Source organism: Periplaneta americana, chromosome 3, assembly GCF_040183065.1.
Source record: "Periplaneta americana isolate PAMFEO1 chromosome 3, P.americana_PAMFEO1_priV1, whole genome shotgun sequence".
Classification (NCBI taxonomy): Eukaryota; Metazoa; Arthropoda; class Insecta; order Blattodea; family Blattidae; genus Periplaneta; species Periplaneta americana.
Window position 1 is genome coordinate 103,795,276 of NC_091119.1, and position 14,032 is coordinate 103,809,307.

Sequence of the window (14,032 nt, forward strand, 5' to 3'; positions counted from 1 at the left end):
GAGTGGATGAGAAATTGCATGTGAAAATTATTTTATGTGCTGTGCACTTGTCTTTGGACTGACACTAAAGACAGGTAGGTCCAAACATTGCAAGTCATCATGATGATCAGCACAAACACAACTACCGCTCAGACAACACTTTCTATAGGTTATGTTTTGCAGAATTCCCCAGTCTTAGTATTAAGTATTCATGTTGTAAATTCGTGTACGTTACACTGTTTAATATGAATACTGGAATAATCTTACTCTCGCTGTTTGTGTTTGTTGTGTACATCATAAAAAGCATACTTAAAATTACAGCACTTTTCATTTCCACGACTGATCCATTAAAGTTACACTAAAATGTTAACCAGATTGAACAGGCGTTACAAAGAGCGAACAGCCCGTCTCAACAAAATCGTAATAAAAAAGAAATATTACGCATTCTCATACGCACTAAGTACTTATTCTACTCAAAATTCTTTCATGGAGTGAGTCTTCATGGGAGTCCACCTGTATCTAGGCAACAATGTCACACGACTGTCCACAAATAGCATATAGGGGTTCTTGTTTACTGCGCATGCGCAGTGTGTTGTAGGCGAAACTTATACAATAAGGAAACTCCAGATTTTTTCCATATCTGTACATACTCGTAGATCTGTGTTTGTAACAACTGGTGTTGCCTAAACTCCAAAAGACACATACTATTTTGTAGTCGTTAAAATCTACATATTTCCACACATTCGAATATACAAGCTATAAAAAAATCGGTATAAATTAATTTTAAGAATTAAGAGAATTGCCCATTCAAGACGTTATGGACAAGCAATAACTTAACTTGAATATTTCTCAAATCAAAAGCCTTGTATTCCTAGAGGTAAATAATCTTAAACCCTCACTTCCCTGCTACTGCACTGTGGACCAGGAATATTGCTGGAGTAATAGTTCATGTTATTTCAATTATTTTACCTAGACTGCACTCCATTTCTGAAATCTGTGGAGTAAATCGACGCATTTGGGAGGAGCCTACGACAAACAAATGGGCGGAGTCTATCAGTGCGGGAGTATATTGCGAGCTGCATCGGCTCACAGTCGCTATGGGGTAAGATGCGCATGACAGAAGGTGATAGGTAGAGGTGGCATTTTAGACTCTCGTCTTCAATCAATGTTTTCCCCCAGAGCGGTCATTGGACTGGCCCCCTCCACTCACCACTTGCGCAAAGGACTTGTTTCGGTTCCTATACTCTACAGATTCCAGAAACGGAGTATAGTACAGAAGATGAAAGCCACAAGGTCTAAACCTGTTGGTGAAACGTGTATTCCATTAATTCCGTTGAGTATCCCATCTTTGTCTGGTATTCTGATGTAACCTGATGCTCGAATGGGTTAGTTATAGGGTCCCACTCCATGGGCTGCATGTCATTCTCTGCGTCGATGTCTTCCAAATGCATGGGCTCCTGTTATTCCTACAAAATTTCGAAAATGTGGAATAATAGATGGTAAAATTATAATCGAAGATGGAGTAGTTTTAAGGGCAATACATTTCGTAATTTTGGCTCTCTTTAGAACAAAAATAAAGTGGAGCGTCCCATGTTGTACACTGACGCAATTAAATTAGTCTTATTCCTGAATGGGTGGATTCTAGCTATTAAAGATTTAAAGTTCACTTTCTATGAAAATTATCTCTGTCGCAAGGTAGATGTCTCTGTAGACCTACAATACTTACTTACTTACTGGTTTTTAAGGAACCCGGAGGTTCAATTCCGCCCTCACATAAGCCCGCCATTGGTCCCTATCCTGAGCAAGATTAATCCAGCCTCTATCATCACATCCCACCTGCCTCAAATCCATTTTAATATTATCCTCCCATCTACATCTCGGGCTCCCCAGAGGTCTTTTTCCCTCTGGCCTCCCAACTAACACTCTATATGCATTTCTGAATTCGCCCATACGTGCTACATGCCCTGCCCATCTTAAACGTCTGGATTTAATGTTCCTAATTATATCAGGTGAAGAATGCAATGCGTGCAGTTCTGTGTTGTGTAACTTTCTCCATTCTCCTGTAACTTCATCCCTCTTAGCCCTAGATATTTTCCTAAGCACCTTATTCTCAAACATCCTTAACCTATGTTCCTCTCTCAAAGTGAGAGTCCAAGTTTCACAACCATACAGAACAACCGGTAATATAACTGTTTTATAAATCCTAACTTTAAGATTCTTTCACAACAGACTGGATGATAAAAGCTTTTCAACCGAATAATAACAGGCATTTCCCATATTTATTCTGTGTTTAATTTCCTCCCGAGTATCATTTATATTTGTTACTGTTGCTCCCAGGTATTTGAATTTTTCCACCTCTTCAAAGGATAAATTTCCAATTTGTATATTTCCATTTCGTACAATATTCTCGTCACGAGACATAATCATATAACTTACTTTGTCTTTTCGGGATTTACGTCCAAACCTATCTCTTTACTTGCTTCAAGTAAAATTCCCGTGTTTTCCCTAATCGTTTGTGGATTTTCTCCTAACATATTCACGTCATCCGCATAGACAAGCAGCTGATGTAATCCGTTCAATTCCAAACCCTCTCTGTTATCCTGGACTTTCCTATTGGCATACTCTATAGCAAAGTTAAAAAGTAAAGGGGATAGTGCATATCCTTGCTTCAGCCCATAGTGAATTGGAAACGCATCTGACAGAATCTGACCTATACGGACTCTGCTGTACGTTTCACTGAGACATATTTTAATTAATCGAACTAGTTTCTTGGGAATACCGAATTCAATAAGAATATCATATAAAACTTCTCTCTTAACCGAGTCATATGCCTTTTTGAAATCTATGAACAACTGATGCACTGTACCCTTATACTCCCATTTTTCTCCATTATCTGTCGAATACAAAATATCTTATCAATAGTTGATCTATTACGCCTAAAACCACACTGATGATCCCCAATAATTTCATCTACATATGGAGTTAATCTTCTCAAAAGAATATTGGACAAAATTTTGTACGACGTCAACAAAAGTGATATTCCTCGAAAGTTATTACAGCTAGTCTTGTCCCCCTGATAGGTACGATTATGGACTCCTTCCATTGTTCTGGTACAATTTCCTTTTCCCAAATAGCAAGTACAAGCTTATAAATTTCATTACATAATGCGCCTCCACCCTCTTGTATTAATTCTGCTGGAATTTTATCGATACCTGGCATCAGTTCTCAATGAGCAATCAGCCGAGCAAGACGTGATTGACCGCGAGCCCGCTAACGTATCAAAGTTCAGTAGTAGACGGAAGCCGTTTTATAGTGAATAACAAGTGAGGTGAAGGATCTGTGGAGTATGGATACCTTAAGTCTAAAGGCGACCATCGTTAGCATTAACAGCAAACTGGAAGATCTTCAAAAGGAAAATAGTCTATTAAAAAAGAAGGTAAAATATTTAGAAGAAGAGAAAAGAAGGAACAATCTGATCTTCTTTGGTGTTGAAGAGCAAGTGCAAGAACAGTCTTGGGACACGTATGAAGTGATAGTGAACGTGTGTTGGGAGTGGTTAGGTATTGACATAGGAAATGGAGAAGTGAAAGAAGTGTATAGAATGGGTCATGGGGAAAATAGGCCCATCTTGGTCAAACTGGCAAACAGGATGATTAAAGAGAAGATCATGTATAGTAAGAAATCATTGAAAGACTCGAGCATTAGTATAGATGAAGATTTTGAATACGAGATGAGGTGCAGAAGGAGTGTCTTAGTGCCATTTATGAAAGCAGCTAGACAAAATGGACATTACGCTAAATTAATCAAGGATAAATTGAAAATTAATGGAGAGTTATTCGATGTCGAATTTTGTTTAGAAAACTTAAATGCACCGTCAAATGAAGAGAACATTGATGAAAGAAAAAGATTAGAGATAAAGGAGAAAGTAAGAGAAATTGTAAATAATAGCGGAATGAATAGAAAAGGTAAAGTTGCGGAAGGCAAGAGGGCAGCGACACAGGAGATTGCGATAGAAGGATGTCGGAGAAAATCAGCATTATCATCAGATTCCATTCAGGCGATGAACTCAAAGGCAGCGGCTGCATCATCAAGTAGACGAGCAGGAATGACGTCAGCCCAAGGCCAAGTCGGCAAAACTAGCAAAGCATCAAACAGCAACAGAGTTGGAGACCTTGGAGTTAGAAGGCAGAAGGGGGGAGAGAAGAATGCTGAACCATCGGAAGAAGAGAGCAGTGATCGAGGAAATGAAATAAGTGCGGGGAATAGAAGGGGAAATATTGAGAGTGCAAATCGTACTAGGAGTGCGAAACGAGGGGACAATAGAGAAGAAAAAACTGTTTATAATCTCAGAAAGTGGTGTATTAGTGGGTTCAAATAATAGCTGGTGTAAGTTATGTAATGGATAATTCAAATTGAACTGCGACATTTTTTCAGGGTTATTGAATAATAGTTTTGTTCTAATACGGTTATAAATAAAGTGTAACAAATGTGCTAGGCTGCGAGCGCGAATGTGTAGTATAAGAAGTGCTTAGTCAGTGTATTTAATAATAGGGTGAATTTTTAGGGAAATAGTCAACGAGGGTTAGGGTTCTATATTAAATACGTAAGGTTAAATGTATTATGTTATTTACAAGACGGCAGTATTTAGTTAGTTATGAGAAAAGGGGAATGAAGTTGAATGTAGGAACAGGACAAGAAATTAATATTAAGTGAAAGTGAAAGGAACATGGACAGGCTTCAAGGGTCACATCACGGCTTTGTTAAAATTGTAAATAGTGTAAGTAAGGAAATGCTGGCCCGAATACAGAAATGTGAAGGGCCAGCAGGACCGAGTATATTGAGAAATATACCATATACCATATCGATACCTGGAGACTTATAATTTTTCAGATTTTTTATCGAAATTTCGACTTCAGAAAGTGTGGGTTCGGGTATAAATGGCTCAACAGTTTGTATTTCAATTTCGTCCTGATCATTTGTACTTTGCCTATGTATATTTCGTAGTTGCCCAAAATAGTTTTTCTATCTGTTCAGGATTGAATGAGAGTTTCATCCTTGATCACGTTTATCCTTGCCAGTACCAAATCTCAAAACCTTATTCCTTTGCTGTGGTCGTGCCAGAGAATCAGTCCCATTCCGAGGCTTATTTGAAGGTTTCGTAACAAGCTGCTTTTTACGGTGATGGGTTGTTAGCCCTTCGCCCAACCCCCCCGCTGGAGGACCACCCCTCATCGGCTGTCCGCTTATTCAATATATTCACAACTAACCTCTATATCTGGAGGCCGTCTCCTCGATCCGCAACCTGAGAACGCGACATGCCGGTAGACCTACAATACTGCAAGAAACTTGGATGATCTAATCAGTGAATTACATTTAGATCCCTGGAATTGTTTCGAAAATTCTGAAAGACTTGTAAATGCCGCCTAAAAAATTTTCGGAATGCTTGGAATGTAATTTAACACAGCTAGTGATAACCGGCGTAGATGGAGTAGGGAAAGGGACACAAGTGTTGGGGATGTGAGTTTGATTATACTTCGGTTAATTGATTATATGTGCATATATTTTTTCTTTCCATGCTCTGGGGGACAGTGCCGAAAATGCAGTACACAGTGCAGCTTTCCACATTCGACCGTGGAAACACAAAATGTATGAACTTTTTTTTTTCCGGCAGCTTATAAGTCTGTTATATAACGAGGTCACTCAGCGTCGAATGAATTGGTGGAATGGAGATGATATTGTTATGCGACCGTCAACTTAGGTCGGATGACTTGCTGAACGGATGATTACTGCGTTCGACTGCCGCTCACACTTAGGCTTATCAGGATTTCTGACATCACCATTACACGTATAATGTAAAAGAAACTATTTTACTGAAAGAGCTGGGACTCTCAGGATATCATAGGAAAACTACATGATTACTGAACTCAGGTTCTAGACTGAATTAGTTATGAATGAAACTATGCTCGATTTATTAAATATATACAAATATACATAACAAGTTACTTACAATAGTATATCTCTTGTCTCTGCCGACGCCATTACGACTTGGTCCTCGATCCCTGCCCGACCGTGTCACCATCCGACTGTATCCTCTCACCATCACTTTTTATGTTCTCTTATCGGTCTCCCGAACGGGGTACCACCCACGCTATCGGACAGGTGAGATAGGCTTTAACCCCTTTTGATTATTCGTGCTTGAAGATGTCGTCTTAATCAAACCTCTGTTACAAATAATTCGATTGATTGCAATACAGTGATAAGTCGCTTTAATGAGATTACGCGTAAGAAAAGAAATCGAACAATGCGTGATTTAATTTAACCAATTAAAATGCATGCTTTGTTCCACTGGACCATTGCGAATAGTCCAGCAGTAATTCGTGGCGTAAGAATACATTTATCGTAGGCAGTGATTTACCGCTCGCGCGACAAAACTCTTTAACGCTGGCTAAGCATCTATTTACTTCACAAGCTGGAATTGTATTACATTTCTGCTAAAGACCATGTATTCCGCTGACACTGTTCCTGGACTGTTTCAGATTTGACACCCCACAGGAAATCATGCTACAGGGCGTTCTTATGCCCTGAGGCATAACAATGCCCAGGGGCGTATTTTGCGGGCTACCGGGGCTACCGGCGGTAGCCCAAGGAAATTACAAAAGAAAAAGTTTATAATATAACATAATGTAATAATTTTGTATTATTAGTTTTACCATAGTAATTAAAATTAAAGTAATTGTTAGATATATTTTATGTAATAATAGGGTCAGCGGTAGCCCAAACCCTTTAACCAGTATACGCCACTGAATGCCCCTTCATTTCAAAAAGACGATGCCTCAATGGCACGTGCTTTTTCATTGAACTTGTTGTCTGGCCTAGTGATTGTGGATTAGATTCTGGAATACATTCACACACACAAGCAACAGAGAGAGTTTACAGAGAGTGTCATATATAGAGGCATAACGAGATATGATTACCTATCTATCGAATTAATATTGTATTTAGAATTAATATTATATATTATTAATCTGTATTATGTTCATGGAACAAGCTGAGTCTAGTTGTATCAATATCACGAGGAAATGAAGTCGCCCGCATGAGTAGTCTGTAGTGCACGTGTATAAACAATCTTAAATCACGCACAGAGGGCCACAATAACATTAACTCTCTCATCACAAGTAAGATGGTCAGAGTAAGCAGCACTCATGTGATAAACTTAAAAGATGTTATCCATACATGCCTACTATTGGCTATTCATGACCTCATGGTTAAAAATACATCTACCCCTAATTGGATGCTAATGACCTCATGGGGAGGTAATGACCATATGGTTCTGAATCTAATTGGCTGCCGATGACCTCATAGGGTGGAGTTTTTCATTTCCTCGGATAATATAAGCATGGAATTCATTACCAGAGGGGCCTTTTGCTACTGGGAGCTCTACAGTTGAGCTCAGTATTTGTATTTTGTATATATTATAATAAATATACTCTACAATTTCTTCGAGTCATCATTTCGGGACTTAGGTTCCGAACGAACCCTAACATTTACAGTTTATGTGACTACACCACATAAACCATCTTGGTGGCAGCGACAGTGTGATGATGATCGACATATTAACAACTAATTCATCGTAGAGGATATTCTTTTCAACACTTTGCTGTTTTCATCGATCCTGGTTGTTCCACGACGAAGAAGTTACAACAGCCCTAGCTGCGAGCCGGTTGTTCCTGCTTCAGCTCTTCCTCTTCGGGGTGCCCGTCACTCATCAAGGTTTCCGGCACTTCCAGCCGTTGGCGACCCGCGTAGCAGCCTCACTGGACGACTGCCCTGACAACTGAAGTCCGAGGATCCACGTTCGATGGGAGCGCGCCTTCGTTCAACAGTCACTAGTTACTGGGTGAGTTTTGTCTACTAGTTCCGAGGAACGTCGTCAATCCTTTATATATCTTCCTAAGATTATAGTATATTTCACAGAATACAAAGGGCCCGTTAGATCTACAACAATGCCAGAACCAAATAATTTGATACCTGAAAATGAAGAACGCATAGCACTTCTAGAAGAACAAATAGCAACTTTGTTAAGACAACGTCAAGTAACAAATGAATTCTCTATTACTGCGGCAGCTAAATTATTTGAGAAAGGTTTCTCAGGCGAACCTTCTACCTTAATTGAATTTATTGACAATGTAGAGGCAGCAGAATCACTTGTTCATGTTGATCAAAAACCTATTTTAGTAAAATACATTTTGGCCAAAATCACTGGTAATGCTAAACGTACTTTGAACATTCGTCCATCCACTATAACGTCTTGGGCTGAAATAAAAGAGAAACTTGAAACTCATTTTTCTGTTCAAAGAACTTTTGCTTACTATACTACTCAATTGTGTCAAGTGAAACAAAAACCCAATGAAAGCATAACTCAATGGGGGGCTAGAGTGGAACAGTTGATTCAAGCCACAATTGATAGTACTGCCCGTTTTACAACAGAGTGGAGTAATGCAGAGAAACAAGGAGGACAGAATATTATTATTAAACTAGGTAGAAATGTATTCATAAATGGAATTTTGCATGATGCAGTAAGAGAAGCAGTTAAAATGATATCGGAGAAAATGTCATTGAAAGAGGTAATAGATAGAGCAGTCATTGAGGATTGTGACCGTAGGTCTAACGTAAAAATACAGGATAAGGGCATGAATGCCGTACAGAAACGTTTCCCACAGAACGTTCAAGGAAATAGGATTAAAAGAGAAAATGTTCACATGGTGGACATAAAGGGGTGTTATAAATGCAATAAGATAGGACATTTCGCGAGGGAATGTTCTACACCAGTATGTGACTATTGCAAACGCATAGGGCACAATACAAGGGATTGTAGATCAAATAGGGGTGGTCTACGAGGAAACCGAGGATCTTCCAGGGGAAGTAACTCAAGTCAGGGAAACTAGATATCGACACACCTGAGCAGTCGAGGCTGTGTTGTTGTACTACGCAAGACTGTCAACAACAGCACGAATTTCTAATAAAGTTAGAAAATAAGGACATAAAGGGGATATGCACTGCATTAATTGATACAGGCTCTGGTCTTTCATTCATACTAGCTGACAAAGTACATTCACATATTTCAATTAACGTTGAACCCATGGAAGTGAAGGGGATTACGGGTAAAACTATGAATATAAAAGGATGGGTTGGTATGGAAATAGCGGGAGTTAAGACAAAATTATATGTTATACCAAAATTACCAAATTCAAACATTCATATGATATTAGGTAGAGATTGGATAAGGCAATCCATTAATGAAAGAATTCCACAAACATACCTAACACCTAAAATGAGTGAAACTATTATCGCATTTCCTACCCAAGAAATAGGAGACAGATATTGTCCTAAACAACAACTTAATGACAGTGTATGTCGCGGAAGGTATAGTATCTTGCACGGATAATACATTTATGGTCTCTGTAATTAACTTGTCAGAAAGTGAAGAAACCATAACGGAAGTCCCAGTATTAGAGAAATTATTGTGCAATACTCATCTTAAACCGCTATATGGAACCGACCGACTAAAACATTTACAGCAAACTATCAGACTAGCACACGTGAAAGAAGGGAAAGAGGAACTATTATCTTTATGTCAAGAATATAATGATATATTCAGATTGCCAGGAGATAGACTAACCGAAGTAAAAGGTTTGGCACATACTATTCCAACTCCTCATATTAATCCGCATAAACCTCTGACATTAAAGAATTATAGGTTACCAAAAGCCCATCAGGATGAAGTACAAAAACAAGTAGAAATTATGTTAGAACAGGACATAATCAAACCAAGTCAAAGTCCATGGAATTTTCCACTGTTAGTAGTACCGAAGAAAATAGATGCGTCGGGGAAAAGAAAATGGCGTATCTGTGTTGACTTTAGACAATTAAATAACGAGACGATAGGGGATAGTTTCCCACTGCCAAATATTCAAGATATTTTAGATAAATTAGGAAGGGCACGATACTTTTCTGCCTTAGACTGTGCCAGTGGATATTGGCAAATTCCTTTAGCAGAGGAAGATCAGTGCAAAACAGCATTTAGTACAACTAGCGGACACTTTGAATTTAAGAGAATGCCGTTTGGATTAAAATCGGCTCCAGCCACATTCCAACGCTTCATGAATACTATTCTCTCACACATGATAGGGACACGTTGTTTTGTTTATGTAGATGATTTAATAATAGCTGGAGAAACATTAGGGGAACATCATACACGATTGCGATCTGTGTTTGACCTATTCCGACAGTATCAAGTTCAGATAGAGCCAGACAAATGCGAATTTCTGAAAGAAGAATTAAAATATTTGGGACATATTATAACCAAGGAAGGGATTAGCCCTGATAATGATAAAGTAAAAGTAATTCAAGAATTCCCTACACCCAAGAATGCTAAAGATGTAAAGTCGTTTTTAGGACTAGCTGGATATTATCGAAAATTTATAGTGAATTTTAGTAAAATTTCCAAATCTTTAAATGATCTGTTAAAGAAAGGTAAATCATGGCAATGGTCTGAAGAAGAAGAGAAGAGTTTTCAAAGACTGAAACGAGCACTATCGGAAGCTCCCGTTCTTCAATTTCCTGATTTTACAAAACCATTTGTATTAACTACGGATGCTAGTAACGTGGCAATAGGAGCTATCTTAAGTCAAGGAATAATTGGAAAAGATAAACCGATAGCTTATGCATCTAGGACCTTGAATGGAGCAGAATTAAATTATAGCACAACAGATAAAGAGTTATTAGCCATAATATGGGCTTGTAAACATTTTCGACCATATTTGTTAGGGACTAAATTTACATTAGTAACCGATCATCACCCCTTAAAATGGATGATGAACATAAAAGATCCAGGTTCAAGAATATTACGATGGAGGCTTTTGTTAGAGGAATATGACTTTGAAGTCATTCACAAAGCAGGAAAGAGAAATGTGAATGCCGATTGTTTGAGTAGAATAACTTTCAATGTAGACGTAGAAAGGAAAACTTTGGAAATGGATGAGGACAGAAAATACAGAATAATGAAAGAACTTCACGAATGTCCTATTGGTGGTCATCAAGGAGTGCAAAGGACTTATGAACGAATTAAGTTATATTGTAGTTGGCCTGATATGTTAAAAGACATTACTAACTATATTAGAAACTGTAAAACATGTCAAGTAAATAAAACACAACAGGTTATTCCTAAGGCACCAATGCAAATAACAGACACTCCAGAAAACGTTTGGGATAAAATAGCACTAGATATTGTGGGTCCTTTAACACAATCACTGGACGGTAATAAATATATATTAACATGTCAGGACATGTTAAGTAAATATATTATAGCAGTACCTATGATAGACATGACAGTAGAATCTGTAACTCAAGCTTTTGTAAATAATATAATTTTACAATTTGGAATATGTCATGTAATTTTAACAGACCAAGGAAGCCAGTTCATGAGTAAGGTATTTCATGAAATATGTAAAATTCTTAAGATTGACAAAATTCATACCAGTGCATATCACCCTGAGTCAAATGGAAGTCTCGAAAGAGCTCACAAGGTGTTGGTCGAATATTTAAGATGTTATTGTACTAAGAAACAGGATGAATGGGACAAGTGGTTGCCATTCGCAGTATTTACTTACAATACTACGCCCCATAGTAGTACGAAATATACCCCCTATGAAGTAATGTACGGAAGGATAGCAAATATCCCAAGGAAGTTACAGAAAAAGGCAGGGATTCTGTATAACTATGATGATTTTGTTGCAACGTTTAAACAGAGAATGAGAATAACAAGGCAAGAAGCCAGAGAGTTATTAATCCAGAGTAAGGAACATAGAGTTCAAGAATTCAATGGGAAACAAAAGGAAATAAAGATAAAAGTAGGCATGAAGGTCTACGTTAGGAAAGAAAACAGGAAAAAATTGGATTCTTTGTGGGAGGGACCATACGAAGTAATGGGTTTACAAGGAGTAAACGTGGAACTGTGTAAAATAGGTGGAACAGGTCGTAAGAGGTCTATAGTGCATATTAACAGAGTAAAAATATGTAAAGAGTAAGATAATGGGACCATATGAAGTAAGGGGTTTACAAGGAGTAAACGTGGAACTGTGTAAAATAGGTGGAACAGGTCGTAAGAGGTCTATAGTACATATTAACAGAGTAACAATATGTAAAGAATAAGACAATGTTGTTTTGTTTGTTGCAGAGCATCATGCGGATGACTCTCTATATAGCAATGATTCTAGGATACATAGGAGTAAGTGAAGGCATTAGAATACAGAATGACGAAATTTCAGGACAAACAGGTTTATATTTTAATCATGTAAATGATGTGTGGTTTACGCCATACTCTTGGGACGTAATCATGTACGTAGATTTAAAACCTGTGCAACATTTGTATGACACATTGCAAAAGGGCATTACAAGATTAGAACAAGAATGTAAAGCCATAAAGGATTTTACATGGTTTCATAAAACCGATTGTGAGCAAGGGTTGACTGACATAAGATCAAGAAAGTTTGGTGTCCAACAATTAAAAGTCACTCTAGATGAAATTATTGGTCCTAACCAGCAGAGACGCAAAAGATCAATGTTAGGTTTTGTAGGAGAAATATTTCGTATTTTATTTGGAACCGCAACAGAAGCTGAAATTGAAACCTCTAAAAGGAAAATGGATCAAATGCAGGCGGAACAATTAAAGTTTTTGCAATTAAGCGCAGATCAATTAACAATACTGAAGTCTAGTTTGATCAGTATCAACGAAACAGTCACGGAAGTAACGTTAAATGAAAAAGAAATGATAAAGAATTTTGAGACAGTTACTAATGCATGGGGAGAGAAATGGAAAGAAACGTTACATGAAAATGACGTGATAACCAAAATTAATTTGATAATTAAACATATAGAATTAGGATATCATGATTGCTTTGAGTATTACACATTGCTAATAACAATGGTAGTAAATGGAAGACAAGGAATCATTCAACCGCAGGTAATACCTTACGTAAAAATTAAGAATCTTTTGGCTAATGCAGTTCCCCCTGAATTGCAATTACCACCTTTTTCAAACGATCAGGTTGACCAAATTCTAACTGCAACAATTTTCAAATCTTCTACGTCGTTAGTTTATAGGGTAAAGGTACCACTTGTGCAAAGAGAAAAATTCAGTCTATATGATATGATTCCATTTCCAATAAAATTACCAAATAATAAAACTTCAAAATTTATTCAACCTCACACGGAATACATAGCTACAAACTCTATGAAGACAAAATATGCTTATCTAAATCAACGACAAATTGATCAATGTAAGAAGGCAGGACTAAAATATTTAGTATGCATTGAAAATATACCCATAAATTTATTCAATACACGAGACTGTATGACAGGGCTCATACATCCCTCAACTCAAGTTTATCCTGAAGAATGTATAAATCTAGAACAATACATGATGTTAAGCGAAACCATTTGGATTCCTTTGGCACCAAGTAATGATTGGTTGTATGTAACCTCACAAGTAGATGATATAACTTTTGTGTGTGACGATGAAGTGAAGGAAAAAGTGAAATTGTATAAGAGAGGTAAATTGGTACTTCCCATACAGTGTAAAGGAATAACGTCAGTTGGAATGATATTTCCAATAAAACATGAAGTAATGAACCACTCAACAACAGACATTATTCCTCTTGTACCAATGGATATAGATTGTTGTCTCACTAAAATGGAAGAAGAGGTTATTCCAAAAATAAAAATGTCATTTCCTTATCCAAATATCCTTTCATCAACCTCAGACTTTAAGTACATGGGAATAAGAATAGATGACATTCAACAAAAAATTAAAAAGGAGGAAGATAAAATAGAATATCAATCATTCTGGTATTCATACTCTACTTGGTTTTACTGTAGTACTGTGTTTGGAATTAGTATTGCATTATGCTTGTGTTGTTGTTGTTGTTGTTCTAGTTGTCGTAAATGTGGGTTATGGTTATTCAGATATTGTAATTGGCAAGATGCAATTAGGGAC